Here is a 13,791-nt window from a genome sequence, read left to right as displayed (position 1 = left end):
TTCTACAGCTCACCTCTCTGAGGCATAGAAGAGAACTGGGACTCAAGATGGCAGGCTAGTTCTTGTTTGTAACCATGGGAATGATAAGGAGGGGCCTTTCTTGCAGGGGGGGCAACCAGGGATTGAACTCAGGGGCACTTGACCACTGAGCCACATCCCCAGCCTATTTTTGTATTTTATTTAGAGACAGGGTCTCACTGCGTTGCTTAGTGCCCCGCGGTTGCCGGCTTTGAACTTGCCATCCTCCTGCCTCAGCCTCCTGAGCCGCTGGGACTACAGGCGTACACCACCAAGCCTGGCAAGGAGGGCCTTTTATTGCCTGGTTGTCTTGTGCCGTGCAGTGGGCTAAACTCTTCCCACAGGTCATCCTCACAACCTGCACATAGTCCTTTGAGTCAGTGGTTTTGTTACCCACATTCCAGAGAAGAGAAAACTGCACATGGAGAGTTAAGAGACCTTGCACAGCCTAATACCCCAGGGGGACAGCCTGCCTTTGTCCTGGTCTCCCCAGCCCCAGCTCACATACTTGTTCCCATAAACCACTGTATCTATATGGCAACCACTGTATCTATGTGGCAACCACTGTTGGTGACCATCTGGCTAGGCTTAGCAGTGGCCTTGGGAGGAAAAGAACTACTTGAAAATAATAATAATAATAATAATAATAATAATAACAATAAAATGAAAATAAAAATAAAAACAACTGCCAATTTCCTCTGCTGCTGGTAAGGCCTCCTTGACTGGTCCTGTCAGATCCCATCATGTCACAGGGCATGTGAGATCACGGGGCTGAAATAACCCTGGGTGACTGATGGAAGACAGATTGCCTGTGACACCAGCCCCTGGGCTTCCCAGCATGGCGCTGCAATGCCACTTAGCTCAGAGAGTGTGTAATTTACAGACAGAGTGCTGGGATCCCCAGAAGGCTTGTGGCAGCATCCACTGGAACAGAGCCCCCGGCCCTGTGGCATCTTGAGAAGTTGAATGGCACTGGGGACAAGAGGTCCTGGGCTTAGGCTAGTTCCTTGATCTCTAGGATAATGACAGTTTCCCCCTCTCAGTTGTTGGGGTTAATGAAGCCAGTGCTGCCAGAGCCACAGCAGGAACACAGGCAGAGGATCTCTATCACTTACTTTCTTCAGGAGTATATATCATCCTTCTTTTGTCCCTTGCCTTATTCTCTCACAATCTGTCAACAAATTCTGTCACTTTACCTCTACATGAAGCCTGTGCCCAGATACACCTTAGTCCAAACCAGTCTGTCTCTAGCCTAGATGATTCACTTAGCCTCCCGGCTGATGTGGGGCTTTTCACTCCTGCTTGACAGAGCACCCAGAGCTACCGTAAAACTCTCCAGTGCTTTCCCAGTGCACTGACAATCTATTGACAGCTCTTACCCTACGAGTTACCACCTGATCTGGCTTCTGTCCACTTCCCCACCTTCAGAAGATGCCTCTTGTCCTCCTCTGGCTTATGGTGTTCCAGCAATGGTGACCTTTCTTTCTGTTCCTTGGATGTGTGTTGACTAGGGGCCCAAGGACCTTTCCCCTTTGCACATAATGCTGTTCCATAGCAAAGTGCCCTATGGCACTTAGCACATACTAATTGATTGGATGGGTAAATACTACCCTTATAATTCATTTAAAATTAAAAATAAGAATAAACAAGTTAAAAAATAAGAGGAAAATAAGGGGGAAGACTTGCAGTATCTATCTTCAGCCTAAGATTTGGAGTCTAGTGGACATGGATAGGCCTAACGAGAAGGGGTGGGTGGAGGAATCAACCAATCTTCAGAGCATAGGGGTATGACCAGAGGCCCTCTTGTTCCCCCGCTGCCTTCATGTGCTTTTATTTATTTGTTCAGTTATTCAACAAGAATTTGCTGTGTGCTGAAATATGGTCCCATAGCAGCTAACTGTGAGAAACTCAGGCCCTACCTCCACTGAGCTGCAGTCTGACAGGGAAGACTGGCATTGAGTGCAAGGATTTTCAAACGCAACAAGTGCATACATTTATCAAGCAGAACTGTGCAGGGCCCCAGGAGCGTTCTGTAGCAGGGCCTATCCTGAGGATCAGGAATCATTCTGTGAGTGCTGTGATTTGAATACAATTCAAGTGCATCCCCCAGAGGTTCATGTGTTGGAAGCTTAGTCCTCAGTTCAGCACTGTTGTGAAGGGATGGGACCCTTTCAGAGGTGGGACCGAACTGAAGGTGTATGTCACTGGGAATGCTGTCCTTGGTACAGATTAATGTTGTCCTTATGGGATCCTGATTAGATCCCACCGGGGTTGGTTGTTATTAGAAGAGCAAACCTGGTCCCTGAATCCCTCCACTTCATTTCTCGCCATGTAATCTCTTCTGCATGAGCTGTTGCCACTGTGATTCTATCTGCCTTGAGGTCCTCAATAGAGGCTGAAATGATGGGGTTACCTGATCTTGGACTTTCAGCCACCAAAACTGTGAGCTAAATAAATGTCTTTATAAAATACCAAGACAGATAATTCATTATAGTAGCAGAAAACGGACTAATACAAGGGGTGACATTTAAAGTAAATCTAATTTTGCCCACATTTTCTTGTGCATTTCTCATAATCAGCCCTTGAGGGAGATCCAAGATTATACAGATTGCACCAGAGACAGGATTAATGTTTTGGAATTCCTCCACCTAGAGGACACTTTTTTTTTTAAATACACTTGTCCATATGTACCAGTAACAGACCTGGAAGGATATTGATATCTTCATTGTAGACGAGGAAGCTGTGACTTAATGAGGTAGGTAATTTGTCCACATTCATACCAGTTAGTAAGTGGTGGCTTAGGCCCACATCTCCATGACTTCAAGCCTCACACTCTTATAGACAACTTTTGGTGTCCCTACATTTTTGTGATCACGAGGAATTTAGGGTTCAGAACATTCCATCCTGTTGCTTTTGTTTCATCAACTGTCTGGCCTGTTTTGGATTTTTAGGAGTTAAAAAGTTGGCTGATGTCCCTTTCACTCCTAACAAAATGTTATAATATCCACAGTTCTTTGAAATTCTCTGGCAAATGAGAAACAAAAATGTAAGTGGGTACTTTTTGCCAACCAGTCTGATGATTTGGCGCACTGGGGCAGAGTGAGTGGTTTGAACCTCGCGGCTGCCTCGGAGTACCTGCATCCCCACCCTCGTGCAAGTCACCAAAATGCTTTGTAAGATGGCCAATACAATTTTATAGAGGGGGACGGGGAAATGCTCATGAAATTGATCTTGAAGTACTTGGCAATAGCGGGCTTCGTAAGAATCCTGGGTAGGAATAATTAACTTATTTCAGAGGATGGATTTACTTAGGAGAGCTCCAGCTGCAATGAGGGTGGGCCCCTCTTTCCTGTTGCTCCTGGCACGTGCTCTTCCCCAAGTTACATTTGCAGCAGTCTGGGTGGTTTGTCTGCTTAGAGCCATCCAGAAAAGTTGGTGGGAAAAGCCAAGAGGCCATTGGCACTTAGAGATGGGGGTTGGCACCAGTCGTAGTGAGAGGCATTGCTTTTATTAGCAACTTAGTCATTTTATAGCAGGCATGATCGAAGTGCCTTACATGCAGACTCAAGATGCTAGTGTGGTTACTAGGGCAAGAGGAGCAGATGTACCCAGCATCCCACAGAACCCCCAGTTAGAGACATAACTCACCTTTTGCCCATGTGGTGATAAGACTTGGTTTATTTGCTTGCTTCCAGAAAGACTTCCTGTTAGTCCCATGGTCCCATAGTGTGGCGTGTGAATCCTAGTTCTGCCACCTACTGTTTGACTTTGTGATTGCATGATCAACCTCCCCATTCTCATCTGTAAAATAGGAATGTTAATGGCATTTTAGGGAGGGGAGACTGTCCCTCTACCCTCTGAGGTTCTGATAATTCCAGTCTATGGAATGAACTATCAGCTGGAAGATTAACAAGAGGAAAGGAATACACATTTATTACATGCACGGAGATATCACTTGAGAGAAAAGCAAATATCCCCAAACCCAGCGACATCTAGAAGCTGATAGTCTCTTCATGAGAGGGGATGGGTGTTGGCACTTTAGGGGAGAGTAAGGGCCTTTGGGGAAAGATGCACAGACCCTCAGAAGAAGGATCTGTGATGAAGTTTGAATGTGGCATCAACTCCTCTCCTGTGATCCCTGGCTCATGAAATGCCTGGGGACAGCATTTGTGGAGGGTCATCTTCAGGCAGACAGGGGAGCTCAGAGATCCCCTGCCCGCACTGCTGCTCCCCAAGTGCCCTCTGGTCAAAGTAATGGCACATCAAAGTGGCATATTTGGGGATGGCATTTCCTGAACTCCGTCAGCATCTACCTAGAGCTATTTTAAGGAACGTGCCAGTCAGTACAAGTGAAGCATGTGGGGTGGTTCAGGCAGCTGGGCTCGCCTGCCCCATTGCGCCCCTGGTCTGCTCCTTGCAGGTCTTTAAGGGACTCCCTGGGACAAACCTCAGAAAAGCCCCAGATCTGAGCTGTGCTGCTCCCTGTCCTTACTTCATCCCAGCAGTGAAAGGACACAGAGTACTCTCGAATTTGCCCTGGTAGGGGTCAAACTCATGAAAGTCAGTGGGGAGGTTTGGAAATTGAACACAGCTGGGGCGTCCCAGATGACGAGCCATTGTAGTTTACATCAGCAAACACATGACTAGGCGGTGGGCACTTCCTGCCTCAGATTCCTGGGGCCTTTGCCCTTTCCCACCCCCCCACCCCCGCCCTGGTGATGTTTTTATCACTTTTTAATTTCTTCTTTATTATTTAGTATACTCTTTGCCCCATTTGTCTGTAAGTACTAAAGATTGGGCATCTCTTCTGTGGAAACTGCAATCGATAAGAGAAAGTCACAATTCCAGATCTTGGGAAATAAAGGAAGCTGGTTGAGAGCACAGTTTCCCTCGCTAACTCTCTTTCATTCTCTAAAACCCACCTCGGATATCACCTCCTCTAGGAAGCCTTCCCAGAATTCTCCTTGCAACAATGGGGATTGTCATTGTCTGCTTGTCTGACTCACATATTTAGACTAGGAGCTCGTGGAAGGTGAAGATCACAGGAAGCAGTCTAGGGTGAATCTTTTATCTCCATATCTCCTAGTAATTGGCTGCTCAATATGTTTGTTGATTGACATGGTAAATACTAGTAAATGGTAAATAACAAAATGACACCTAATGCTGAGTGCCTTTTGAAAAGCAGTTCCTACGCCCCCTCCACTGCAGTTGTTGCTAACATTTACTGAGGGCTTCCTCTGGTTCCGTGTGCTTTTCCTACCATTTGCTCATCCTGCCTTATGAGTAAATACAATTAATATTGCCACTTTATAGATGAGGAGGTGATAGGAGTTTTGCAACTCACACTGGAATTCCAGGCCAGCTGGGATCTTTTCACAATCACATTGAATAGCCTCTCCAGTGAGTCTTTAGACAGTCTTAGGATTTTTTTAATGGGGCTTCCTCTTCCTTACTTTAAAGACAGGTATTCCAGCATATTCGACCCAACTGTGACTGACCAAAGCCATTATCTGTTCAGTGGTGCTCAGGTTCTTTGTGGTGGGGTTAGAACCACATCTCCTCAGCCACCCACGGTGAAAACCCACAATGAAACCAAGTCAGACTAAATTCTTCACAAGTGCCAGCATTTATTAGCCAACAAACACACAAACTATCATCAATCTCTTTCCTTTAGGTTCTGTGAAACTCCTGCTCCCTTCCTTGGGCCCATTGACCATCCTTGCATAAAAAATTCAGGCTGAGAGGAGCATAATACTGTTTTGGTGTCAAGGTTGCCCAGTCTTCTAGCTATATCAGGTGATAGACCCCTGTGTAGGGGACACAGGGCCTTGAAGAATTTTGGACTTAAGTGCAAGTTCAAGTGCTGTTCCTGCTAGAGTGGAGATGTCATACAATGTTGTAATTCAAGCATATTTCTTGATAGCACTCATTTTACCAATTAAATTTTTTCTAATGTTCTTATTAATTAAAGCTCATTAATCACTCCTTTTAGTGCAGATTGAGATAGCAGTTGAATGGCTTACAATTGCATCTTTTACATTCTAACTAACCACCCCCACAAGTGAATCTTAATTAGGATATCTGAGATGTTAATAACCACCGCTGGAATGTAGCTCCCTGCAGATCCCTAAGTGTCAACATTTGCATAGCACGAGCATTGCAGAACCAAACATGAACTTGGAAACACACACGTCCATGTCACTCTCAGTACTGCAGAGCTTTAAAGTAGATCACAGACAACATATGCTCAGAGATTCTGTCCAATATTGGAAAGAGGTAGGCTCTGAGGTCAGCCTGAAGAGGTTCAGGTCCCACCTTCATCTGTGGCAGTGGGCCAGTGACCAATTCTCAGAATCTCAATTACTCCTAATAACACCTACCTCACAGTCTTGCAGCAAGTTTTAAATTAGATAATATTTAATAAAGCACTTAGCTCAGGCCCTGGCACTGGGCCATGTACAAATAAAGCTCGTGTAATTAACCTCAATTGCTGGTGTGCCGTGAGATGCTCAGCAGGTGCTGGTGAAGTGAGTGGAGGTGAGGTGACCTGGGAAGGAGGGAGGGGAAAGGACAGGAAGGAGGCCTCTGGGGGCACTAACAGGCAGGGAAGGGGAGCGCGTGGTCATGGGTTCCCCTTCAGCAGGAGCAGGAATACAAAGGCAGGCTGTACTTGGCTGGTGAGTCAGGAGAAAAGGACAGAGGTGGTCCAGCTCCCCCTGCCTTTGGCCCATCTTTCAAATAGGGAAAAGGCTGTTGGGTGCAGTGGGTGAGGTGAGGCCTGGTGGTGAGGGTCACCCCAGTGCAAATTCCCTAGTCCCCACCCAGTCCATAGCATTTCTAAACTCCTAAAGCCAACTCAGAGTGACACCTGTTGTGCTTCCCAGGAAGGAGGACTGCTTCTCAGCAGAGTCTGCAGGGGACATCATCATCTGCTACCATCATGTTCCCTGCTGTACAAATGATAAACAGTCCCAAAGAAGGTAGGTGCCTTCTTCAAGGAGCAAATGACACAGTCAGGATTTGAACCTGTGTCCATCTGACTCCACCGCCCTGGCTTTGGAGGAGGGGCTGGGGGTTTTCCCGGCGTCTTCCTGGATATACACTCCATCTCCTGGGTGTTCATTCCACCAATTGAAGCTACAAGACTAGACTCAGGTGTGGGGCCAGAAATAGAGCTGGTGTCGTGTGGTGACAATCCAGGGCTTTCTCTGCCTGCTTGTCCAGCAGCCCTTTGTCTCTGCAGTAATCACCGGGAGTCCTGAAAGATGTCCTTCCCCTGTCTAGTTGCGAAGCTTGAGGTTAAGGCCAGGGTCCGTGCCAGCCTTAATTGATTTGTGTTGAAAGTTGCAAGAACTGATCCTCCCCTTAATTAAACACTGTGGATGGATGAGATGATGGCAAGTGATCAGGAGTCCTGAAAAAGGATCATCCACCTGGCATCTAGTGAACCTGAGAGGCAGGGCCATGTAGTGTGATGCCTGTTACGCCTCAGCTGTGGGGCCCTGGCCAAGCATCTGGGTCCTTTGGAGGGAATCTCATTTCCTTACGTGTAAAACAGGGCTGCTAACACTCACCTCAAACTGGTGACAGTCAGTGAGAGTTTCTTTGTTGAGTGTGGGGTGCTAGGCAAGAACTCAATCAATGTTCCTTCACACCCCCAAAGTGAGTCTTAGTAGCTCAGTGTGGGTTTCACACCCTCATTCAAATGTCTGGCATATAATAGGTGTCCAGTAAATATTTGTTCAATGAATGAACAGAGTTGCTTTGCTCTCTTTCAGAAAATGTTCAACTCTACACAGAAGGGTTACGAGACCATTAAGATCCCATCTTTCAGTCTGGGGATTTAGCTCATCGATAGAGCACTTGCCTAGCATGTGTGAAATCCTAGGTTCATGTTCCCACAGCACCAGGAATGGGAAAAAAGAACAATTTTTTTTTAAAATGAGCAAAGATAGTCACATCGATTGAACACCATCTGGTACAAACTGCTTTCCATGTTTTATTTGATAACAAGGATCCTGAAAAACATTATTGTGCCTGTATTTTGAATGAAGAAATTAGGACTGAGAGGTTCAGTGAGAAAGACAAGGTCACTCCCCTAGTAGTAGAGCTGGGATCTGATTCAGGGCTGACTCCAAAGCCTGTGTCACCACCCATGAATGTCACATAGATGAGAATATTGAGCATCACTAGGCCAGGTGACATGTGCCATCTGCCTGAACTGAGCATATAAGATTCAAAACAGGTTCCCTTCCTTGATGTCTGAGGGAGGCAGGGTGGGGGCTGCTGGGAGCCCCAGTGCTTGGAAGCCCAGCTCTGTCTCCCCCTCTCCTCCATTCAGCTGCTGCTTTGCAGGTAGATTGAGGATGTGCTCAGGGTGATGTTGAGGAGCAAAGTCAGGGAGGGCAGTGATGTGATTTAACAATAAGGACGAGCTTGAGGGCCCATGGGGGAGCTGCACTGATGTGGAACAAGGTCACAGCTTTGGTGCAAAGAGCCTGGAGCTTCCCAGAGAGGGGCCCTGCCTCTGAGTTAGACCTTCCTGATTTGAACTGAGCACCGTCCCCCACCTACTGTGTGCTCTTGGACAAGAGACAGTCATTAAGGCCCAGTCTGCTCATCTGTTAAATGGGCATAATGGTGGGAACAGCAACCTCATGGGCTCATTGTGCAGGGCCAAAATGATAGGAGACCAGTACGACCTGCAACATAGCATCTGACCCTTACAGGAAGTGCGTAGCAAATGTTAGGTGTTATCATTGGTCAAGAGGTCACATTCTACCCCGAACTTCACTTATTTCCTGAATGGATCTTGTGGGAAGATTTGATAGATAAAGCTATTTACCAAATTCTTATCCCTGCCCCCAACTTAGATTCATAAAGTCTGTTGGGCAGAATCCAGTTCAACACATATTTAAATTTCACAGAAAGAAAACATTTGGGTTGGCTTTGGCAGGGTTTCCTTTTTATAAAAGTTTATTTTAAAGTTTTTGCTTTTGAGATATCAGGGTCTTGAGTGACAGACAACTTGTGTCTAACATCTGGGACTGAGAAGATCTTTAAGAGTCGGTCTTACTGGGTGAAATTGGTCTTTCAGACAGAGCCTGTCATAGATTTTCTGAGGATTTAGACAACGTAAAGGGGAGTTAACCCATCTCACATCGTAAATTTTTTTTTTCAAAGGAAGGATGAGGGAGCCAAGAAACAATTTGTCATGATGCCTTTACGTTTTGACTCCGCAAGAACTTAGCAGTCTGCAACTATCTCCAGTTCTTTCATTTTGGAGAATGTTTTTTGGGGTGTGGAGCAGGGAGAATTTTATAAACCAAATGTTTAAAAAGTAACTGATTTAATTTTTGTTGACATGTCAAATGTGGTTCTGTAATTGACCCCACCCAAGGAACAAAAACTAATATTGGTGTTCCTGGACAGCAAGAATTCATTTTCAGCCTTTGGCTAGGGAAAAAGAATAGTGGGAACATTATTCTTATAATTTAACAATATAAGCCCAGGAGATTATTTGCTCTCACTAGAGGGACTGAGATGCAGTTCTATAACTTCTGAAGAGCAGACCCTGTTAATTACTAGTAAAACTGTATATGCCTTAAAAATTTGACAAAAATAGTTGAATAGTTGGACACTATACTTTTGAAATTCCAGAGACTGAAAGTATAATATAGAATAGAAGATAAGTTTCCTAAAGGGGACTTAATAATATTGATAATGATGATAATTAGAAATTAATATTGATGATGATGTTGACTCGTAGAGCTTATTGATGATGGTGATAATGAGGTGAGGAGGTTCATGATGGAGTAGAAGAAACTGGCATTTTTGTAGCATGTATGCTTGTTACTTTTTGTACCTTGTCCTATTTAGTCATCTTAGCATCAAATATCAGGTTGAAGTAGGTATTTTTAGCTTCTTCTAATAGATGTGGTAAGGAAAGGTCCCTGATATTAAGCATTTGCCTAGTTCCTCAAAGAAGAGGAAGTGGATCAGCTTGGATTTGGACCCAGGTTCAAACTATTTTGCACACTGCTCAGTGATTAAAGCTGATGTGTAAGGAAATCACTAGAAGGTAGTGTAGCATCCTCCAAGGAAGTTGGAGGATGTGGGGCATGGTCTCTTGGACCTGGGCCTCGGAGGTGAATGACCAGAGTTCCTGTTTTTGAGGAAGGAATTCTGAAAGTGAAGTCTTTGTCAGCTGAGGGCCCAGCTCATGGGGCATTGTGGCTCCTGGGAGGTACAGTGAAGTGGTCAGGTTAGTTGTAGAGGAGGGCACAAATTAGTCCTAGATATGCTGAACTAGAGAAGATCAAGTTTCTCCAATGGAACCCTCAGAAGTGGCTACAACATGGCTTCCTTCCATTTCCTATGTGTTTATTTATTTATTTATTTTTTAAAAATCTGTGCTTAGGTTACCAAGAAGGCTGATTCTCAGGATATATGTAATGTCCACATGCTCGATTGCTGAGAAAGGAAACCAAAAATGTATTTCAGCATAAACTTCACAGGGCCAGCAGTGGTCCTGACACACTGTCTTGTCACTGCCTTGAGTGGCAGTAATTTATAGTTCAGACAGCAGCTAGAGCAGGAGGGAGTCTTTGAGGCAGTCAGCTTTGTTGGTTAGCTTTGGTTAACCCAGAGGTCAAAAGCAGTTTCTGTCTAGCACATTAGATAACTTTGGAAATGCCTGACATGTTGCAGGTAGCATTACAGGAACATCTACACTTATGATAAAAGGAGTTATTTATGAGGTAGCTGTGATTTCAAATGTAAAAGGAAAAAAAAAAAAGTTCTGTAAATTATGAGGGCTTCAGTAATGAGCCCCAGTTGGATGTTGCTGGCATTTCTGAGAGGGTGAGAAGGAGATTAGCCAGGAATAAAATGGGAGAGTCCGTTTAAGGATCGAGTGGGATTCCACGGTGTCACGTGCTGATTGAAAGACATCATGGAAAGAGGTTGAAAGCCTTCAGCCTTCTGATTGGTTGTCTTTTGTGTCATGAGTTACGATGGGAAATGCTACTGGTATTTTCTAGTTGATGTAGTACTGTCCAGAAATCATTGGAAAAAAAAAATCAGTTGGTTCCAGAAACATTATCACAAAGCGTTGATAATCTGTTCGTTTTCTGCTTAGTTTATTGAAGCTAGGAAAGATTGGGGCTCTAAAGTGAAGAAATAGCACTTTGAATTTATCTGTTTTTTGAATCCTCCCCCCTTCCAGGGAAAAGTCCTCATTGTATTCAATAATAAAGTACATAATTTGGAGGAATGACTTTTTTTTTTAAACATCCTTCTCTCAAATGCTGGAAGGTTAGTATTCTCTAGCATGCATGACTAAGTTAAGAATTATTTTTCAATATATGTTATGGACACTGGAAAAACAAAAGTTAAATAGGAAGAAAGAAATTGTATTTGGCACTATTTAGATTCATTCCTTCCTTCCTTCCTTCCTACCTTCCTTCCTTCCTTCCTTCCTTCCTTCCTTCCTTCCTTCCTTCCTTCCTTCCTTCCGAATTCTGTACTACAGGATGTGGTGAACCAAGAACTAGCCTTGTAGTAACACGTCCTAACAATGCCATTTCTAGCCAGAGACCTGGGCAAGGGACAACCCTTCTGAGCCCCAGGGAATGATAAGCACCTACTTTAGCTCCTAATAAGGTCAAATAAGAACATGTTTTCTGTGTATGAGTTCTCTGAACATTTTTAAAGTACCAATTAGATGCACAGTGGTGAATGTAAACCCCCTGAGACTGTATCTAATTTACATCTTTTCATAGCACCTTTACCAAGTACTGGGACCATTTGTTGAATTAATGAGGCAATTAGCCAGTAGACAATTTTATCTCATCGGTGGCTCAGTTTTTATTATCTGCCTAATGTGTTTCCTCCTTGAGCCTTTTGGTTGATAGTTTTTAGATTAAGGAGCAAATAATGTGGTCTGTCAATGAGGAGTATCTGATAATTGGCTAAAGAAAGCAATTGGCCAAGATGTTATTAGTTTTCTGCTTCCGTTACTTGACTCTATGCTTTTGGAGGGCAGGGGCTGTGCCTCTCTCTTCTTTCTGTTTCTTAACCACTGAGGTTTAGCATGATGTTTTGCACTCGTCAGTGAGCAAGTAGTATTTCTGGATGGAATCTTCAATGACCTTAGGCCATTCCTTTGATGCCATCCTAGACCTGTTCCCACTTCCTGTTCTGAATTGGGATTTGAACTCTGGCAGGTTTGTGGCTTACCTTTCCTGCACTCTGTGGGCACCCTGCAGGAGGAAACCCTGTGAGAGGTGAACCCTTCCACAGTCCACAATCTCTAATTGCCCCCTCTGAGATGTGGTTTTTTTCCTTTCCTTTTTGTACTGAGATTGTACCCAGGGACTCTTAAATTCAGACCCACATCCCTAGCCTTTTTTATATTTTATTTTGAGACAGGGTCTCACTAAATTGCTGAGGCTGGCTTTGAACTCATGATCCTCCTGTCTCAGCCTTCTGAGTCGCTGTGATTACAGGCATGCACCACCACCCTGGACTCTGAGACCTTTTTTTTTTTTTTTTTTTTTAGTTGTAGATGGACACAATATCTTTATTTATGTATTTATTTTTAGCACTGTACCAAAAGCTATAGCCCCAACCCCGAGAGATGTTTTTTAAAAAAAACTGTATAGCTAAATCACTTACACTTCTGTGATGACCCCGCCTGATCTTCCAGCATAAGCTGGGCTTGGCTGGCTCAGAGAAGTGAGTAATTCTAACCCTAAGTAAAAGAGAATAATTGGATTGGCAGTGCAGTTAATCAGTGTCTCAAGGCCCTCTTGGAAGATGGGAGTTATCTGAGCCAGGGGTAAGATAAATGGCAGAGGAGGAAGTCACTCTGCTGTTTGTTCACCTGATATGGATTACAGAGGTGGAAACAGCTGAGTCCGTAAATTTTAACCAGTTGCTTATTCCAGCGCTTTGTAGGCCCTGTTGCCACAGAGCCCAGTGAGGCAGGTACTATGTCGATCTAACACTCTAAAGGCTCCAGCTGGTCTACTGCAATGCTTTTCTGTCCCAAAACTCACCATCAGCAGCTTCTCCCATCCCTCCCCCAATAAAAAGTGGCTCTCTCCTCCTCCGAGCAGCAGCCAACGTTCCACTTCCTAAGGGAAGCTTTCCCTGATAATCCTCAGGGAATCTGCCTGGCTGTGTGTCTCAAAAGCCCCCTGTACTTCCCCCGGGTGACTTCTCCAGCGTGACCACCCTGCTTCAGGCCCCTGAGGCCCACTGCATGTCCACCTGCATTTGGCTGTGTCCCCACTATGTGGCAAGTTGCTCAATGAAATCTCAATGTACACCAAAGTTTCAATCACATCTTTCCCTAAACCAGGTTTAAAATTTTTGTTTGTGTGTTTTCTTTTTTCTTTTCTTTTTTTTTTTTTAATTAACAATTTTATTAAGGAGCAAGTTTCTGCTTTTGTTTCAGGGAGGAAGGGATTGCCTTTCCCGCTTTCTTTTCCTATGTCTGGCAATGTTTTCCTACATTTGCTCATGATTAGTATCATCTAAAGCTCCTTTAAAAATCCTGATGCCCAGGTCAGCCTTGAACCTATTAAATCAGATACCAGGGGTGGTAGTATTTGTATCAGCACTTTCCCCCTTTGGCAGCAATGGGGTTTGATGACATGCTCTACCAGAGTTAATCCCCAGCCCTATTGCATTTTGTTTTTGAGGCAGGGTTTCTCAAGTTGCCCAAGCTGGCCTTGGATTTACTATCCTCCTGCTTTGGGCCTTCTG

General features: G+C 44.6%; 1 protein-coding gene across 2 annotated transcripts in view; it reads left to right on the top strand.

Annotated features, from left to right (window-relative positions):
• Positions 1–13,791, top strand: part of Ror1 (receptor tyrosine kinase like orphan receptor 1) — a 378,032-nt gene that overhangs the window by 136,151 nt on the left and 228,090 nt on the right. The window lies entirely within an intron of this gene.

Source organism: Sciurus carolinensis, chromosome 1 (assembly GCF_902686445.1).
Source record: "Sciurus carolinensis chromosome 1, mSciCar1.2, whole genome shotgun sequence".
NCBI classification, from domain to species: Eukaryota; Metazoa; Chordata; class Mammalia; order Rodentia; family Sciuridae; genus Sciurus; species Sciurus carolinensis.
This window is presented reverse-complemented; position numbering and strand designations above follow the sequence as displayed.